This window comes from Camelus bactrianus, chromosome 15 (assembly GCF_048773025.1).
Source record: "Camelus bactrianus isolate YW-2024 breed Bactrian camel chromosome 15, ASM4877302v1, whole genome shotgun sequence".
NCBI lineage: Eukaryota > Metazoa > Chordata > Mammalia > Artiodactyla > Camelidae > Camelus > Camelus bactrianus.
Genome location: NC_133553.1, coordinates 29,142,487 through 29,162,394, shown reverse-complemented (window position 1 = coordinate 29,162,394; position 19,908 = coordinate 29,142,487). Strand labels below are relative to the sequence as shown.

The window sequence follows — 19,908 nt, the reverse complement described above, 5'->3', positions numbered from 1 at the left end:
CTCTGGTCGTGCAGAGTCAGGTACAGTGCTGGTGCCTGGTCACATCTTCCCAAATGCTCTGGTCTCAGAGGGCACCAGGTCCCACGGAGGAAAGTCTTGAGTTGATGGCGGGTGGGGGCATGTCCCCAGAAATGGGGGGAGACACCCTGCACTCCTTCCTCAGACAGTGCACTTCTCGGGAAGGATGGTCCTTGTAGTCATCACAAGGCTTTTCTAACTTCTGGGCTGTGGGAGGTAGGAGAAGGGTCCTACCCAGCTTCTGTTTTATTGTGGGGGTCCTGAGCACCTTTCAGCCTCATCGGAGACTCCAAGACAACAGGAACGGTCAAACCTAACATCTCGTGAAAGCTGATTCAGTCCTTCTCCAGCTCAGTTCTTGTCTCCAAAAGGAAGCTGTCTTGATAATGCTGGGTTGCTCTGCTCCTCACACTTCGGCCCCGCTCCCCTCCAGCCCTTGCTCTGCAAGGCCCCATGTGCCTGGTCACACACTGAGTTCTGAAAACACTCAGCACTGCCATTCCCCATTGGCTGCCTGGGTGGAAACCCTACTTACAGCCGTCAGTCACATCATTTGTCCCCAGTCACATCTGTGCAGACCCCAGCTGCACAGGGCTCAGTCCCAGGGTCTACTGAGGGCAAGGGAGTGGGCATCACAAGGACAATTGGGGACGGGAGAGTCGGGGCCACTGAATGGGTGTTGGAGAGTTGTCTGCAGGCTAGATCTCAGCTGCAGCAGCCCCTGGGAGAGGGAGGGAGACGACCATCTGTTCTCAGCCCTGCCCAGTCCAGTCTGCACGGACAGGCAGTCCGTTGACAGTGGGCTGGCCTGCAGTGGGCCCCCAGAGCAGGGCTGACTCCCCACTGTCTGGGGTTCAACAAAAGATGCTACAGAAGTCTGGGCTTGGATGGGGAGGGAGGGAGTGCCTGCCTGAGGTTGGGGGATTCTGGTGTCAGATACCAGCCTGACACTATCAGGACGGACTTGTGGGGCCAGAATAAAAGCAGCTCAGTACTGCTCAAGCCAAGTCTTCCTGGCTTCCCAGAAAATCACCTGCCCCCAGGAGCAGCGTGCTCACCTCACAGCCTCCTGGGCTGCTCACCTATGGGAAGTGCCTGGTGAATCTCACTGTGAAGTCAGAGACAGAGGCTGACACCCCCTGTGCTTGCATGGGTGTCACTCTTTATACCCCTGAGGCTTTGCTGGCATCAGCCTCCTGAGCTGGGGACCCCTCTCTGTTGTGTGGAGCCCTCCTCACTCAGCCTCAAGGACACAGCGGGGAGGAGGGCAAGCAGCGCCTGCAGTCTGCCTGTCGCTCTGAAAGCCACTTTAACTGTGTCAGTCATGGCACGGCCTTTGTTTTATAGGGGGAAACTGAGGCTCTGAGATGAGATGGCTGGCTCAGGGCCACAAAGGGAGGAAGTGGTGGTGCCAAGAAGAAAGCTCTTGTTTTTGGCTTTAAGGCCCATGCTCTTTCCACATCCCCTCTGGACCTCACATCTAGACACAAGCTCTGTGAGGCCTGGCCCTGTTGATCCTCTGCCTCAAACTCACCATGTTTCTCATATGCCCCACCCCCTTGACTGACAGCTGTGAATTACCTCCTGATTCCAATCACTCCTCCCCATCTCCATCCTGGCCACCCTGGTTTGAGCCGCTGTCACCTCTCACCCGCATTTCTGCCGGAGCCTCCTAGCTCCACTGCTTCCTTCATCTCTTGCCCTCATTCAGTGTATTCTCCACACAGCAGCTGCAGTGATCCTGCTAAAACCTGAGTCAGACCAGTTTTCTCTTCTGCCCAAGTCCCTGCAGTGGCCCCCATCTCAACCTGGGGAAAAGCCAAACCCTTACAAAAGTCCATAAGGCCTGGGGCCTCCTTCTCTCCTGCTTTATCTCCCCTCCACCCCCAACAACTCTGCTGTGGCACCCTGGGATCCTTGCAACTCTGCCGGTACTTTTGGCCCCTCCTACCCCAGGACCTTTGTACCTGCTGCCCCCTGCCTGCTCCACTCTTCCCTAGGCACCCCCATGACTAGTTCCCTGCTTCCCTTCAGGTCTCTTCTTAAATGCTACCTTCTCAGTGAGACCTTCTCTGACCATCTTATTTTCACATACCAAGCTCTTTCCCTGTTCTATTTTTCATAGCTCTTATTGCCTCCTTTTAGACCACATAATTTACTTAGATTTCTCTGTCTCTCCCACACTGGAATGTAAGTTTTATAAAGGCAGCGCCTTACAGATATTGATTCATTTACTCCACAAAACAATCAGCTATTACAATAGCTATCACCATTTTCCAGGTCAAGCAACGTGCCCAAAGTCACCCAGCTAGGAAGTGGCAGAGCCAGGATTCAAACCCAGGCAGTGTGGCTCTCAACCACCATGCTCTCCCACTGCCAGTTCTATTCACTGCTGGATCTTGGCTCAGACCACATCTAGCCTTTTATAGATGTTCACCAAAGAATGAATGAATGGGAACGCTGCAGTCCCATGTCAGTGTGGCTCCCACAGATGGAGAGATCCTGGATGGAGGACTCCTGTTGTCCCCTCCCATGCTGCCCCACCCAGCAGGCCGCCCACACCCGACGGGGGCTGGGTCGGTCAAGGTCAGTTAAGAGAATGAATCTGTCCTGAATCTTAAAGTGGTTCCGTCTGCCCGTGGCCACAAGGACGAGACAGGCAGGCTGGTTGGACAAATCCTCTTTGTCAGAACTATGGTCTAGACCACACATGATGCAGCCTGGGCCCCACTCCTCTCCCCTGTCCAGTGCCCTCACAGGGCCCTGGAGAGTCTGCTGGGTGGGTCTCAGAGCCACATCTTGGGTGGGGCTCCTAGCTCCAAGCTTCCTATTCATAACACATGGGCACCGGGAGCACTGGGAAGGAACAGCCAGCGCTCCCCCAGCGGCAGGCACATCCACGATGCAATTCCTTCGAGGAAAATTACTCGGGCAGCCATTTATTAAAAGACAACTGCTCCCGAGGAGGCCTTTGGGCAGTGGAAATGCCAAATAGCTTTGAAGAGCTGGCCATCCCCAAACCGATGAAGCAGGCTTCCAGGCACTATCTGACTTTTAATCTGCCTGCTCTTTCCCCATCTGGAAGGTCTAATGAAATGTTACACCGCAAGGAAACAAGGAAATAAGTAGCTTCAGAGGTGAGGGACACGTATTTAATTTCTTGCCTTGGTCTGCTATTTGCATAAACCTCAAGGGAATAACTGGTAGAGGAAAGAGAAGAAAAATAACAGTATCTGCGAGGCTCTGGGGCCGGCCGGGAGCTGCATGAGCCACCGCACCTTGCATTTAACCCTCTCGGCTGACTGGGGGGGAGTGTCTTGCTGGTGTCTCTGTGACAGAGGCCATTGGTAACTCCCCAGGTCTGTGCCCCCCTCTTTCTTGGGGTCCACGGTGGGACAACACCCCCTTATCTCGCATGATTCTAGCTGGGGCCGTGTGAGTGATGTGGCCCCCCCAGGCTGCAGGGTTACGAGTGCAGCTGTCTCTCTCCCCATCTCATCCGTCGTCCTCTGCAGGAGTCAGGGACACACGGTGGAAGGAGACTTGCTTTGGGTTGGGGATCCTAATCTTGAGGCTGAATCCCTGAGGGTACAGGCAGGAGATCATCCCTGCGGGATGGTCCCAACCTTGCCTCCACCCTGGGGCGAGAAGTCAGGCTTCCCAGGGACTGGCTTCTTCCAAATGCCTGACTAGCTCTGGGCGTGGCACTTACTTTGTAGGAAAGGGCAACTCCAGAAAGCAAGACTCAGCAAATCAACTAGTCAAACCCTGAGAGTGTGCCACCCCATCAGAGCGCAGGTGCCACATGGAAACAGAACAAGATCAGGATGGCGGGGTGAGGGGTGGGGGAGCCTCCCCGGCAGACCTGGCTAAAGCCAACTGACCCTGTCATTGGCAGGAGTGTCCTTGGATACACGTGCCTCCAGACAGACAGCTCTACTGAGGCTGAAATACGTCCTCTAGACGACGAGTGAATTTTTGTTTCTTAATGAACACGTGCACAGAAAAAGATGTGATTGAAGAAAGGATGGAAAAAGGACGAACTAACTGGGGAAGAAATACGATTGCTGAACTCTGAGAGGCTATTTTAAACCAGAGATTAAAGGGATGGAAATTAAAACAGAGCAAAACAAAACACCGCCTGGCCCTGGCTGCCTGACGGAGGCCTTTAGTCTCCTTAACGCTGCTTCCTAAGGCCACCAGCATGGCGACATTGTTGACAACACACGGCCCACACCTCAGCCAGTCCCAGGAGTGCTATTTACTTCTCAGGATTAATTCTTCAGTTTACCCGACAGTTCCTGCAGCCGTGCCAGAAACCCAGAAACAAGAGCTTCTGGTTGGAAGACACACCTGCTGTTTCCCAGAAGCTGGACTTTGGGCCAAACCCCACACATCCTTTTGCACAAGAAGAAGGCACCAGCTCTGTTGAAGTCCATTGGGAGTACCAATTATGTGGGTTTTTTGGCTTGGACTTTCTTAAAAAAACATGTTGTCCAGGAAAAACTCCAATTTTTTTTTCTTTCCGTGTAGGGGAAGGCCCAGTCTTCCCTACTGTGGGTCTTTATCCTGTGGGTCTCCTTTATTTTTACATAGAAGGCTTACTTCTGACCCTCCTGGTCACCAAATGTGTGTGGGGTTTCCCCACAACAAGAAGCAAGTCTCCAAAAGTAGCTGCAATTCAACTCAGTTCTGACCCTTTCTACCTGGAGACAGCATTCGGTCCCATGGGTCAAGCTCCGTCCTATGAGACTAACCTCCTTACCCCCAGGTCAGATGCCAGTTGCAAGTCCAGGCTGTCACTTGTGCTTCTGACCAACTGGCTTATGGATGGAGGTTCCCAAGAACCCCTGCTCAGGTTCGATTAATTTTCTAGAGCAGCCCAAAGAACTCAGGCAAACACTTACACTCACCGTTTATTAAAGGATATGACGAAGGATACAGATGACCAGTCAGATGAAGAGGTACACTGGGTGAGGTCTGGGAGGGTCCACCCCCGTGGAGTTGGGGTGCATCCCCCTCCTGGTGTGGATGTGCCTGCCCACCTGGAAGCTCCCAAACCCTGTACTGATGGGATTTTATGCCTTCACCATGTAGGCATGGTCAATTATCAACTCCATCTTCTGCCCCTCACCCTTCTTAAGAGAGTAAGGGGTGGGGCTGAGAATTCCAAGCTTCTACTCATGGCTTGGTCTTCCTAGTGGCCCGCCCTCATCCATCATCTAGGAGCCATATGGGAGCCCACCCAGAGTTGCCTCTCTAAAACAAAAGTCATTCTTATCACCCAGAAAATTACAAGGGTTTCAGGAGCTCTGTGCCAGGAACTGGGGGCAGAGACCAATACATATTTTCATTTGTGAGGGGCTTGAGAATGCACAGTGAATGCACAGTGTCTGAGACCAGGAGTCTGGGGAGAGTTGCTGCCTCAGACACTGGAATGACCTGTGTGGCTGGTCAGCTCCTGTCTTCCTGTCCCTCTAAAACAGAAGGTGCACAGAGCTGCTTCCAGACTTACAGCCCACCAGCCAGTCCTGGAAGCCATGTCGTACTCTGCCAGGGACTGTGAGGGGTGTGGAGATGCCCTCGAGGATCCTTGGTCTGGCAGGGCTGGACCAATCCTCAAGGGGATCTTAGACCAGCAGACAGAGAGTGGTGCTTCTGCTGGGCATGAGTGTGAGCCCCTTGAGTTCTGGGACCTGGTTCTCTCCTCTTCCCTTCCCCACAGTGTTAGCTAAGTGTATGTGCACCCATCCTTCCATCTATCCATTCATCCCTGCACTCACCCACCCCTTCATCCCTTGATTTATTTATCTGCCCATCAATGCATCAGCTAGTTGTTGAGCATCTGTTTAGATGCCTCACCAGACATCAGGAAGATTACAGGACAAGGTGAGAAAAGTTCTGAGCAGAATTCCATAGTGAAATCTGTTGTTGTCTGCTATCCATTCCTTGCCGTCATGTGATAATAGAAGATCTCCCATGTGGAGCCCATCAGATATGGTTTGGGTGTTCTGACACACCATTTGTGTGAGCATGTGGCCAGGCGAGGCAAATCAGAGTATTCTATCCTTTAGGCCAAAACCCTGACTGATTCAGGGACCACGGACCAAACAGACCCAGCTCTCTTCGATCTATGAACTCAGAAATCAAGGTCTCTCTTCCCTTGGGATTGTGAACAGTGCAGATGTCGTGAGCTGGAACAGCTCCTGGCCACCTTTCCTGGTCACAAGGGGGAAGCCATCTGCACAGTAGAGAGTGAGGCCAGCCACAGAGAGAAGCAGAGACAGGAGCCTGACAAGAGTTCTGATATTACAGAACTCCTCAGACTAGCTTGAATGGAAGCTGTTGTGAAACTTTCAGTTACAAGAGCTGACACCTTCCCTTTTTTGCTTAAATTTGGTTGAGTTGGGTGCTGTCTGCTGCAGTCAAACGAGTTCTAATATGTTCTTACACACTCTCAGAAGAACTAAGTTCTGTGTGGCTTAAGATGAGGTTTGAGATGTAAGGAAACGTCTTTGTAACTCTTTGGGAATATTCAGAGAGAAGGAGGGGTGAGAGTATAGCTCAGTGGTAGAGCGCATGCTTAGCATGCATGACATCCTGGGTTCAATCCCCAGTACATCCATTAAAAAAAAAAGAAGGAAAGAAATATACTCAAAAATGAAAGAACATTGTGAACCAGCACTGTCCAACAGAACTTTCTGCAATGATAGAAATGTTCTATAAGCCATGTTATCCAATATGTAGCTACCAGCCACTGCTGAGTATTTGAAAATTGGCTGATATAATTGAGGAACTGAATTTTCAATTTTATTCAACTCTCATTTAAATAGTGTATCTGGCTAGTGGCTACTGTATGGGACAGTGAAAGTGCGGACAAAGTTCCCTGGTGAGAAAATGTGGGGAAGAGTGAGCACTTCTGAAGGACTAGGGGCAGACATGAGGGAGATGGATTGGAGGTGGAAAACTGGAAACAGGGAGCTCATCTGGGACACTGATGCAAACAGCCCAGTGGAGGACTGATGAGGGGCTGAGCTGTGGCAGAGGAGATAGGGAGGAGCCAGGAATGAGAAGCTACAAAGGTGTTGGGGTTACAGCTCCCAGGGGGATGGTGAGAGCATGCACTGAAATGAGGCATGCAGAAGGGAAAGCAGGCTTGCCAGGGAAGTGAGGGTTTGGGGCTGGGATATATGAAATCTCAGGTGGGAAGACATTAGGCTGAAGGTCGCTGAATAGAAAGCTGGAGGCTAGAGACACAAATTTTTGGAGTCATTAGGGTTTAGGAAGTACTTGGTCAAACTGTAAAAAGAGAAAAGTAGAGCAAGACTAGAACCATGGTGACTACGTCCATAAAGAGGTCAGAAAAAGAAGGAAAAAGGAGAAGAGATACAGGGAGTAACCAGAAGGAGGTAGAATGCATGTAGTATAGCATTGTCCACGTTCTCTGGGATGATCAGTGAAAGTCTCATTTTTCTTCCATGCAGACATATTTTTGACATAAGTGAAATTGAGTCCTTTAAGTGTCCAATATTAACCAAGAACAAAATATTTTAGCTCTTGTAAAGACAAAATATTCTGAAATACACTGCATACTTCCCTATGTGCTGAACAGAGTTGAACATAATGGAGACACTGGGCTGTTAAACAGCATCATGCTTAGAACTGAAGGACCCCACCAGGTAGGACCCACTGTCCCAGCGGTGACCAGACCCAGACTGTGGTGCTTCCTAAGTGTACATGTGGAATTCCAGAGTTTTGCAGTTGCTTCATCTCCGATTAGCTTCTAGCAACCATTTCTTGCTTCTGTTATCTTTCCCCTCTCTTTACTCTTGCCAGATTGGGAGTTTGCAAAACTTGCTTTGAATTTTGAATCCAGGTAATCAGTCTTTTAGGAAGTTCATATTTTTTAAAAGAACAATTCTGAATTAAAGCCCAAGGGATTGATGATGAAAGAAAGAACCAGATTTGGGTGCACACACTTGGTGATCCTTATCTGCTCTGTCAGCTCTTCAGGTCTTTTCTCAGTCTAGGCTCTGGGTGGGAGAGGTTTCCAGATAAGAGAGAACCGGTAGAAAAAGCAGAGACCCTGACAATCTTGCCACTGAGGACCTCTTACTCTGACAGAGATCAATGGCACACACTGTCACATCATCACAAATGTGGAGGACAGACACTATGCACCAGAGTTAGTCAAGTTGTAGCCCAGGCAACTAACAGAGTGACATATCCCACAAAGTGTCCCTCCCCAGAGCCAGAGATCATTTCTCGTGCTCACTCCCACAAAACCACAGGCACACTCCTCCTAGTGCCTGAACGAACTTTTCAGTCATGAACCCAGCTTCCTGCATGCCAGAGAGCATCAGGGATCTGGGTAGCAAGGCGCTGACAAAGGGTGACTCACAACCTACTTGCTGGGGGTCGAGGCCAAAAGCTTTAGACATCTTGGTGAAAACACAAAACAGAACAAGAATGCAGCCAAGTGGATATGATGGAGAATTAGGGATTCCAGTTTGCACCCAAACCACTGGCCTCCTTGCCAGTGAAGCTGACTTCAGGCATCTTTCTTTCTCCACGTGTGGTCCTAGGACCAGCAGTGCCAGCATCACTTGAGAGCTTGTCAGAAATGCAGACTCCTCATCCCAGCCTACAGAAGCAGAATGTGCATTTTAACAAATCCTCAGGTGAACTGGGTGCACACTGAGAGCACGGCCTTGCTCACCTCATAATCCGTTTAGGTGATTAAAGAACTGTACCAGGAGTCAGGAGAAACCTGGGTTCCTGCCCTAGTTTCGCTACTTACTGGGTGCTGTGAATTTGCAGAAGTCCTTTCTCCTTTCTGGCCCCTGTTCTCCCAACTGCTAGCTGGAGTCCAGTCCAACGGGCTCAGGGCTGCATTCATGTCCTAACTGTTAAAGCAAGGTCTGTAGGTGCCCTTGGTGCCATCAGAGCCACTTCGCTTTACAGACCAGAGTCTCCTTCTTCCTCATGGGATTTCAGAAGTGTTTCTCACTGTCACGAAGGCTATGGCATAAATCCTGACATCCTCTGGACACATTCCAAAGACTCCAGCAGCCCCAGATACCCAACCAAGCTAGCATCATTAGAATCCAGCCTTTCCCCTGGATCAGGAGTGTATGAAGGTGCTGGGCTGGCCTGAGACCTTCCCCTCCTCCACCTCAACATGCAGCTTCTTAGAGGTGGCCACGCCCTGAACGCCCAGAATCCCAGCAAAGAGGCGACGGGCCATCCCTTTCCAAATACCCAGATGGGGTATCTGGCTTCCTTTAGTCCATGCAGTTCTGTGCTTGAAATTCTGCCAACAAATGAATCCCAGTATATTTAATAGTTAAAACAACTCTGCATTCCAAGCACTAATGCAGCTGACATAATACTGGTCACGAGTGGTTAAACAGGATGCCTCCTCTTGATCTGCTGGAGGGGTGTGTGTGTGTGTGTGTGTGTGTGTGTGTCTGTGTGTGTGTCTGTGTGTAAGCATTACATACAAAGTTTCATGGAGCCCATGTTTCTGCCCACTGCCGGAATCTATACCTCAAAGTCAACTGAGAAGTTACTCTTCCTTCCTAAAGGACTTTAAATGCCGTTTCCTTCAAGGAAGCACGATGGAGCGGGCAAAGAGGGGAAAGCAGACCCCTCCCCGAGTCCACAGAGTGTCCAGCGAGGCTGCAGGCTGCCCATGAGTCCAGGTGCCCATTGAACTTGGAACAAATGCAAAAGCAGATTGTAGGAAATTGATACCCAGAGAGGGCTGGTGTGGGGAGAGCAGCACGCACTCATCCAGGCTCCGCAGAGAACAGGAACCTAACAGACAAAAAGGGACGCCAGGCAGGTCCAGAACAGTCCTTTCCACTGTCCCTGGAGAAGGGTGTGTGTGTATGTGTGTGTGTGTGTGAGGGGGCTGTATTTTGGTTTTCGTTAATTCATCAGGTAGGAGGAGAGCCTAGAAGCTTGTATCACACTGTTGCTGTCCTTGTTTACAACGTGTGGTGTGTATTTATTTACATCAATCTGAGGGTAAACACTATACGGTTTCTCTCCACCGAATGGGCTCAGGCATTTTTGACAGGTCCTCCCTCTGTTCCCCCCAAGGCCTGAACGCAACAAATTCTTATGGAGAGAGATCAGGACTCAACATTCCAGGTTTGTTTTGCAAACAAAAAGGTCAGCAGCCCTGGCAGAATGCCGCTGTGCCCAGACAGTCTCTCCTCTAAGCGTGCAAAGTGTTAGCAGTGAGTTTGAGGTGGTGACGGGTGCAGCGTTATGACATTCAAGGGACAAGTCCAATCTGGCCCCCCAGGCGGAGGTGGGAGAGTCGGCCTCCTTAAGTCCTCAGCCATGTGGCTGTCTGAGGGCCTGGTTCCCTGCTGTGACAAGTGCTGAGTGTCACTCTGCATTACAGGCCAAGGACCAACCCACCCTGACAGCCAGGCTCCTTCTACAGAGTATGCTCCAATTTCTGCAGCTTGGGGGCCCCCTGGGTCTCGAGGACCGGGTCACCCCAATTATGATGCTGGGAGCTTCCAGGGCGATAAAGGAAATTTCACCCCTCAGCTGTCAGGTTGAGGCTGCGTGTTGCCTGAGAGAGTCAACAAGAGGAAATCAAGTTAATCCAGTGGTGTGACTGTGTCTGTGTTGACAAAAGGGACCCAGCATTCAGGAAGGACGCTTGTCACTCTGAAAGGGTGAGCACTTGGGTTTTAAGAAAGAGGTAGGCCTCAGAGAAGGTCTGTGTTTCCCAGCACTTCATTTTTAGTACCAGGAACCCAAGAATCACCTCTGAAATAAGAAATGTCAAAATTTATGGGGGTCAGAAGGCAGGTGCAGGCCTTGGATTTTTGTTGTTGCTGTTGTTTTTTTTCTCAAAAGATTTTTTTCTTGTGGTATAACACACAGGATGTAAAACTGACCATCTGAAGCATACACTTCAACGGCATTAAGTACATTCACAATACTGCGTAACCATCACTATGGACACCTGGGTAGCTTCCACCTTTTGGCTATTGTGAACAACGCTGCCACAAACAGGAGAATGCAAATATCCACTGGAGGGGCCTTCAGTGGATATATTAGTGTTAACCCTTCTCCCGTCTGGTGAGAGGTGGACTCCAGCTGGTGTCTGAGCGAGGCTGCAAAGCTGAGAGCAGACTGGGGTCAAGGTCTCCGGGAAGAGGATGGAGAGGCACTCGTGCACCACGGCTGCACTCAGGACTGAAAGGATTCCAATTCCACAAAAGCAGAGGCTGCTCTGCCCCTTTCCTCCCAGAGCCATCCTGGGACATCCTGACGTTAGCCACGTGTCTCAGTGCTACCTCACCCCCTGTGGAAAGGGAAGACACAAGGACCAGAACAGGACCCTTCACCTGGCCCATCTGGTAGGGCTGCATTTTTTTTTAAATTAACTAATTTGATGGAGGTATAATTCCCGGGAAGTGACTGCTCAGATGCTAAGTGTACAGTCTGACAAGTTCTGATAAATGTGTGCACCCACTGCACCGCTACCCCAGTCCAGACACGGATCGTTTCCATCAGCTCATAAAGTTCCTTCGTGCCAAACTGCATGTTAGCAGCTTCTTTTAGAGCCAAATTACTGTGGCATCAGCAGGGTTAGGGGACTTAGAAAAAGCCTGTGGGGGCTTCTAGGCTGTGAAACCCCAAATGTCCTCAACTCTGAGCCACCACCAAAGGCATTTTTTTCCTTTCTAATTTTGCAGTTGATCACCACCCACAGTAGTCTGGCAAGGTAAATTTTGAAAAACTGGAGCCCAGAGCAGATTGTGGAACCTCAGCTTCACTCAACAGTTTGAAACCCATTCACTCTACAAGCGTGTGCCCAGCATCCACTCCTTGCTAGGCCTAGGGCTGGGCGTGGCCGTGGCCGTGGCAGGTCTGCGGTTAGGAATGGCCCCTCCGGGCAGGGGGGAGACACTGAGCAGAGTGGACAGAATGACATCTGGGCGGGAACACAAGATTGACTCTTGTGATGCCGCGAAGGCATACATCCTTCTGGCCGAGACCAACAAAGAAGGCTCTTTGGAAGCACAAGGGTTCAGGTTTGCCCTTTCGAGGATGCACAGCTTTTCAACAGAAGCCAGAAAGAGATGAAAACCCCTTCTCTTTCTAGGCTGGGAGGACACTGTGTGTCCTCCGGGCACTGAGACACAAGAGCTATCATTTATGATGTAACTTACCATGATGTACTAAGGCTGGGCTCAGTGTTTCACATTCAGGGTTTTACTTGACAAAAATAAAATAAAAATGCTGAGGGAAGTCCTGACGAGGAAAGTCCTACCAGGTGCAATGCGGCTGAGGGACCCCCAGATTCACAAAGCATTGCACCTGGATTCCGCCCCGGGGCTGGGTGTTTCTGAAGCCCGTGCTGTTCTGCTGTTTACTGTGCTGTGGGAAGAAACACACGAAAACTGGAGCACGGCCTGCTGTGTGCACAAGGGGAAGAAGGGAAGGAATAATGCCGCTCTGAATGGCATTCCAAAGACCGGGCACTTGCAACGACAGTGGTTCCTCACTGGATTCAAATTTCACTTGAAATGGCAGGAGCAGTATTACCGTCACAAAAAGAGCTCCGCAAATTCTGCATTATGCATACATATACCCGTTTTTTTTTTTTAAATGCCATAGGAAAATCTCATTTATTTAAAACAATGGGGGCTTATTAGCAAAATTATTTTTTTCTAAAAGCAGTCTTATTTATACAAAATGGCCCAAAGCAGGCACATCAAGGTTGCAAGCACAGTTGGCTTGTAATCAGCACGACTGCCCAGGAACGGCCGTTCCAGAGGGTGTGCTGGCGGGGGAGTTCTGTTCTCTTTGTTACTGTGATGCCCCGGTTCGTGATTATCCTGTTAGTTCCTAGAGAGGGGGGCTGGTCCTCACAGTATTACAGACATCACCTCCCTTCCCTTCCCCCTAAGTGCCCCACCCCTCTCGAGCTACCATGGGGGTAGGTTTCTGGCAGCTCTCGGGGCTGTTTGCCTTTTATTCTCGGGTCAGGTCAAGGCTCCTGAGAAGCCACACAGAAGCTGTGGCTGCGACCTGGAGCTCTTTGCATTGCATCATATGCTGAACTCCTGGGAGAGGCTCGTGAATTCTCCCAAATGCTGCCAGTCCTGAGTCCTGCCAGGTGAAAGTGTCAAGTCTCCTCAACAGCCTAGTCCAGCCCCCAGGCTGGGTGGAGCAGCAGCCTCAGGGGGTGGAGGGGTGAGGGGCAGGGAAAGGTTCCTTAAGTGAGTCTCATTTCCATACTGCCTTGAATGGTGTGCCCAGAAAGACAGACGTCCCTGGATGCACCTTCCACATTACATCTGCAGCCCCACGAATGGCCAACAGGCAGCCTACTTGGACACACATGCACATGTGCACACACATTCAACCTACACACACGTACACACATGGTTTCTACATAGCCCCTGGACACCCAGGGCTACCGTATGTGTACACTATCCATCATCCTCCCCAAATATCTCCAAACCACTTTACGTTTATGGAGGGATTGAGAGCCACCCGACAAATAGAAGCCCTCGTTGGCAGAAGACCTATTGAGCTCCCCAAAGACTAGGCCCCTCGTACTCCTCTCTGAGCTTGGGGTCTCTGAGTTGCAAAGATGCAGGGTTGGTGGGAGCTCTCCCCCGGCCCCCAGGACTCCTCCCTGCCAGCCGAGCTCCTCCTCTCTGCCCACCTGCACACACAGCTGCAGGGCTATCTCCTTTCTCGACAAAAGCCCACCTCTCCCCAGCTGGTGGTCTGGAGCCAGCCAATCCCCTACTTTGTCCTGAATGCTCCTTGATTTGCAGAGGCCTGCAGTGACAAAGGAACAACTCCCAACCCTAACCCTTCTCCCAGTGCAGAGGGTGAGGACACACCTCCTCCTGTCCACACTCACACTCTGATCCCCAAACCACAGGCTCCCCACCCTCCAGGCTTCACCACATCTTGTAAGCTCCTCATTCTCATGGTTTTGTCTGGAAAGAAGTAGTTTAGCCATGAAAGCAAGCACAATTTAGGTTTGACATAGGAGCCAGAGTCTAACCACGACCACTTGGATCCCGTGATGGCCTGTGGGCAGGGGCCTCACTCTTGACCCAGGAGCAGGAAGCCGGGAACGGTGCAGAGGGCGTGTGGCCCACACACACTCCACCAGCTCCCACAGGCCTCCACTCTGCTGCAAGCAAAGCACATTGCAAACGAGAGTATTTTCTCTCCTTGCCAGTGAGCCGTTGCTGCGTATTCCAGGAGGAGGCCATTACAGGGAGTTAATAGAGTTTTAAATTTGTTTTTAAATTTTATAATGCAATTCATCAAATTCAGCATCTGAGCACAGCATTCATGTTCAGACCAGGCTGCATATGTCAAACTGGCCCCAGCCTCTCCCTACCCTTTTCCCCTTAAAATGAGGAAAGATGAACTCTTTAGGGTAACTGCCAGGCATGGCCCCAAGTGGGGTGGGAAGACAGGCAGCAGAGTGGGTTCTGGTCTGTGGGGGTCATTCTGGAACTGGCCTACGGAAAGGCCAGTGACTTATTTGAGATGCTCTGGGAACCTTTCACAGTCAAGTGTGATCGAGGCTGCCCTAGGCCTTGGTTGCCTCACTGAGGTGGTCACCTGGGAGTCACTGTGACTTGGTTCTTTCAGACACACATCTGTTACAGGACCAGGTGTCAGTGAGAATGGGCGACACCCAGGGCACAGATGTGGAAAGCAAACGGTGCAGCCTGCTGGTCAGAGACAGATGGGAGCTCATTTCTGCTATTTTTCACCGACAAGGATTTCCTTTAAGGATGTGTTGGGCCGAACTTAGGATTATTATTGTGACTTGGGACCCGCTGCTGCTGAATTGGAGGTAAGTGAGATTTATGGGAACACTCTTTTGTGAAGAACATCTCAGGTTTCAGGACTTGCAGCGATCTTCTGTACCATGAAGTGCAGTCAATCTTGCCTTTTATGAAGCGTTAACAAGTGCCTTCGGTTTGAGGGAAAGTTCTGGAATAGACGTTGCCAGCAAGTGGAATTCTGTCGGTCCCAGAGCTGACCTCAATAAAACAGCTTCCTTCTGGCAGCCCTGATGGCAGGACCCTCAGCTCTTCCAGGCCACAGAGTCCTAAGAGAGCGTGGAGAGCCCACTTGCCTGGTACAACCTGGAAGTGCGTGGGTGTTGGGGGCATAAGTATCAGAGCACAACACGGGCCTGGTCTTGGTGCTCATTTGCCCCTGAAATGTGCCTGTTCTCGGCTAACAGAACCCGCAGGAGATGGCTGCACCCCAGCCCCAGCTGTCTGGGCCCAGGTCAGGAGTGGCCAGTAGGTGGCAATAACTTGTGGTCACTACTGATCGGCGGCCTCCACTGTGCTGGTGACAAGGAAGAGGCTTCAGGCAGGCTTCTGCTGAGCCGCAGAAACCATCCTCCTCCATTGCTCTGAGCACTGAGCTCTGCGTTTCTTGAAAGGAACAGATCACAAACAGAAAGCTAACCCTTCCTCGAAGCCACACACCCAGTCAAACATCCTGTACTACTTTTCAGCTCTTGGGGGACTTTTGCCCAGTGATTTATGCCCTCCCGGCTGGAGCCTCAGTGCCCTCCTTCTACGTAGCTTCAGACATTCTGCTTCTAATTTCACACCAATCACGATGCCAAGGTGGGCTGGGGCAAGAATCCTGCATGGCCTCGGCTTTCCTGAGCAGATCTGGAAACAGATGCTGAGGGCTGGGCCCAGGTGGGATGCGGGAGCTGGGGTGGGGCTGGGCTTGGCAGCCGGCAGGGGCAGGGGGTGGGCTGGGGTGGAGGAAGAGCATCTTGAGGTGATGAAAGTCTTTTTGCATTCAAGGGCTTGCCAGCTTCCAACTTGCTACTTATTGCATTGAAAAATATTCCACACGATTGAGGAACTATTTTCCAAAACAAAATGCTGGTATTCATCAGGAGGCGCGGGTTGTGCAGTGTGAACAATTCACTTTCGTTAAGTACCATATGGCCGCTGGTAGGAAAACGCTAACATGTTTCAACAGTACAGCTGGGGTAGGGTTCCTTTATTCACCGTGCAGATGGCTCTAATTGACATCTCTCCTAAAACAGGTCTCCAGCATTTCTGCAGGATCATTAGAGTAATTAGTTATTAAATACCATCACCACTTTTAGAGACGGGGTCTGATCCCTGGCAACGTTCCACCGCAGTGGAACTGACAGGTCCTGGCAGAGGACAAGCCGAAAGACGGCCAACAGGAAGGGCGTGTCAGCTCCTCCTCCTTGGTGGGAAGGCCAGGGAAGGACAAAGACCTCACTAATTCCAGAACAGCCCCCGGAGAGAACTTGGGCAACCAAAGAGCTCTGGACCAGGGTTCTAGAGCCAGGCTCATTGCTTCTTTAGCTGTGTGACCATATGGCATCAATCACACAGCCTGTCTGTTCTTCCCTTAAAAGGGGTCCTGAACTGGGGATCACGCCGGGTGTGTGGGAAAGAAAGAGGTCCCAGGACTGCATGCGCACCTAAGAGTTCTTCCAAAAAGTAAATACATGTTTCCAGAGGGCAATATGGGTTTAGGAAATAGCCTTTACTCTGAGCTCCTTTCCCCATTGACTGAGGGTTAATAGCATGACATTATTAGTTTAATTTCACAGTCTAATCAGTTTCCCGCATTATTGATCGAAGGACTTGGAGAGACTGTAATTTTGTAAAGCTCTTGGCTAAGGGAATAAAGATAGGTGGCTCTCAAGCTTGGGGGCCAGGTGAAGGAGCGCCTGGTCTGATCACACAGCTCATCAGACGGGGGCACACAATCCACAGGTAAACTGTCCGCCCACTGCTGAACCACGTGGAGGGTCAGAATGCCCAGACCCCACAGGGATGACAAATGGAAATGGAGCATCGGAAATGGAGACCAGCCTCGGAGAGAGCCCCTCTCTCAGGCAATACTGGAGCCCAAATCTACCTCGAATGCCATTCTGAGCCCCCACCCGGCCTGGGGCTTCATTGTTAAACACCCTCCGTCAGCAGGGCCCCATCTGTGCGATGGAATTTTTTTTGTCACTTTTTCAAATCAGAATAGAAACAATTTTTAGTCTATAATTATCATTTCTTTTCTCAACAGACAAATGTTTCCTTTTAAATTGTAGGGCGGAAAAAGCAAAGAACAACATTTTAAACCAAAAAGAAAGACTAAAATTAATTTCCTCTTTACAGAAAAATAAAATACAACAGCTCTAAGAAGCCAGGTTTTTCTTTTCCCAAAAGAGCAACAAAAGCAACAGTGCATTCATTGCCAGTACTGATGCCCATTGTTAAGAGGCAAGTCCTCGAGGGATGCTGGGAATGGGCCTGCAGACCTGTCTCCTGGACCTGATCGCCTAGGGGCTGGGCTGCTCCTGACGTCTGAGCTCACTTGGGATGAACCATGTGAAGCCCTCGGTTCAAGGAGCCAGCTCCGCATGGAGGGTCCCAGGAGTCAGGGGCCAGGCCTGGAGTCTACCAGTTGGCGCTAGTTTCTTCATCTCTGAAATGGGATTTTACATTTCACATTTACATTTTACAACGTCGCTGGGAGGATCAACCTTCCTCCTTTGGGCTAAGTGCTTTGGGAGTCTGAAGCACTGAACAAACCCTGCTGCTTTCACGGCAAGTCGAGACTAACCAGACTCACTGTTAAGAAAGAGCCCAGCTCAGATCCTTTCTCTGCCAGCGAGCTCCTCCGCCCACTGGGAGAAGCCAGTCCCCTCACCCACCTCCCCGATCCCGGCTCTCACACTCAGCCCGCGTGCAGTAGGACAGGCGTGTGTCTCCTGAGTGCACCCGAAGTGCCAGGCACAGCCCAGGCTTTCAGTGCCCAAGACCAGTGTTGATGGGGTGAGCTGAGGGGGTGATTTCCGAGGGAGGCTGGGAGGGAGGAGAAGCAAGCTGCCTCGGCGGAGGAGCTGAAAGGAGTTCAGTGTGGCGGGAACAGCCTGCTCAGGCAGGGAAGTGCGCGTTTCCTCTGGATGAGGAGGGTCAAAGGTTTCCTAGTCTGGTTTCAGAACTGGGAACAAAGGGTGAAGACGGTTCAACTCTCCCATCCCCACGGCCACCTTCCAGGCTCCTCAGCAGGAAGGGGCACGACCCCCATCCACAAACGCGCTCTGCCAGTTCAGTGTGGGGGCTGCTGACCCCACTCCTGTTCCTCTGCATAAACCCCATTAAGGGCTTGCCATCACCCAGCCAGCTCGGGTGCTCGGGGACAAAACAAACAAACAAAACTACCTAGACCCAAATTTGCAGCATTTGCCTGTCTCTGTTGTATACACTTTCCCACTTCAGACTGCAAGCTACCAAAAGGATGTCACAGAACACAGAGCTGGGAAGAGATGTTGATACCGGGCTCTCGGGAGCCACCAAGCCAGCCCCAGCTCCGCATACTCATGGGACTTGTGACGGAGTGTGGAGGGTGAGGCCACAGAGATGTTGCCCCAAGGCTGCTCTGCTGCTGCTCCGTGACAGGAAGACCCCACTCCCAGCGGCAGAGAGCAGAGCTGGCCACCACACTGCCACGCTCCCCTGTCTTTCCCTGCTCTGACCCTCAGAGGCTCTGATTCATCAGATCATGTCCAAACACCTCACCTGGCTTTCATGTCTTTTCACGCCTGGCACACTCCCCAGGCTCTTGTCCCTCTGTCTCTGCAGAGGCCCCTGTACCAGCCTCCCTGTCTCCTCCTGATTTCCAGTCACACCTTGGCTACCCCACTACATGGTTCCCTCTGCCTGTGACACCTCCCCTCCTGCATTCCCTCACTAAACCCTTCCTGTCCTTTAAGGCTGAACATCCCCAGGCCCTGCACCTGCTGGCAGTGAACCCCACGGTGCACACGGCAGGCCCCTGCTTGACTGCACTCACTGAGCATCTCCTGCAGAACAAGGACTCGAGGCCTGCTGCTTGATGAGCCAACACTCCTCAGGGAGGCATACCGAGTCAAGGTTCTTCCTGACCTGACTTTACTTTCTGAGCTTTGGAGACTCCCTCTCAGGGAGGCAGAGGAGGCCAAGTATGAGGGTCCAAGGTCCATGCTTCCCACAACTTGGGCCCAGGGATCTCAAGGACTCACTTGCCACGGCCAGAGAAGGCCGGAGAGGTGGCTGGGTGACATCGAGAGGGAGCTTAGTGGCTGCCCAGGCTGCAGCGAGACTCCTGTGGCAGAGACACAGGATCCCTGTGGCAGAGACACAGGATCCCTTTAACAGGTGGAAAAAAGCAACTGGGTGTCCTGCACACCTGATAGCTTTCCAAAAATAGCTGGTGGGCCCTGGCCCCGCGGACTTGCCTCTGGGTAGGGGCAGGGGCTGGGGCTTGCGGCTATTTGATTACTAAGTTTCTGAGGAAGGAGGCAAGTCACGGCTGGTTCTATACCTTACTGTCTCTGGCCACGCCCAAGCTCAGGACTGGGGTCCAGGCCTGGCCCATCACCTCCAGCTCAGCTCTGCTCCACCGCCTGGGGGAAGGAACTTGTCTGCTGGTCATGCGGGGGAGGTAGGGAGACTGTCCAGAGCAGATGCCAGCGGGCTCTGGGCACCATTTCTTCTTGGCCAAAGGACCTGGGTACAGAGACATTCTCCTCAAACCAAGGCACTGACAGCATCGAACAGAAATGTCATGATCTGAAGCCACGTGGCATAGGAGGAAGCAAGAAAAGAAGAAAGGAATTCTCCAGGCTGAGCCCCAGAAATCTCCTCTGCCCTCCTTGGGGGCCAGGCTCAGGGACAAGCAGTGGGCAGAGGAACAAAGGGAGAACTCTTTTCTTTCGGAGGCGGGCCTGGCCTTTGCCTTCTTCGCTCCCAGAGCTCTGTCTCCTTTGGTGCTCTCCTCCCTCCTCTGTGTCTACACGGAACACTTAGCTCTTGG

General features: G+C 51.5%; 1 protein-coding gene across 5 annotated transcripts in view; it reads right to left on the bottom strand.

The window, feature by feature from the left end:
- Nucleotides 1–19,908, bottom strand: part of KLHL29 (kelch like family member 29) — a 295,226-nt gene that overhangs the window by 146,793 nt on the left and 128,525 nt on the right. The gene's annotated exons all lie outside the window — the stretch shown is intronic.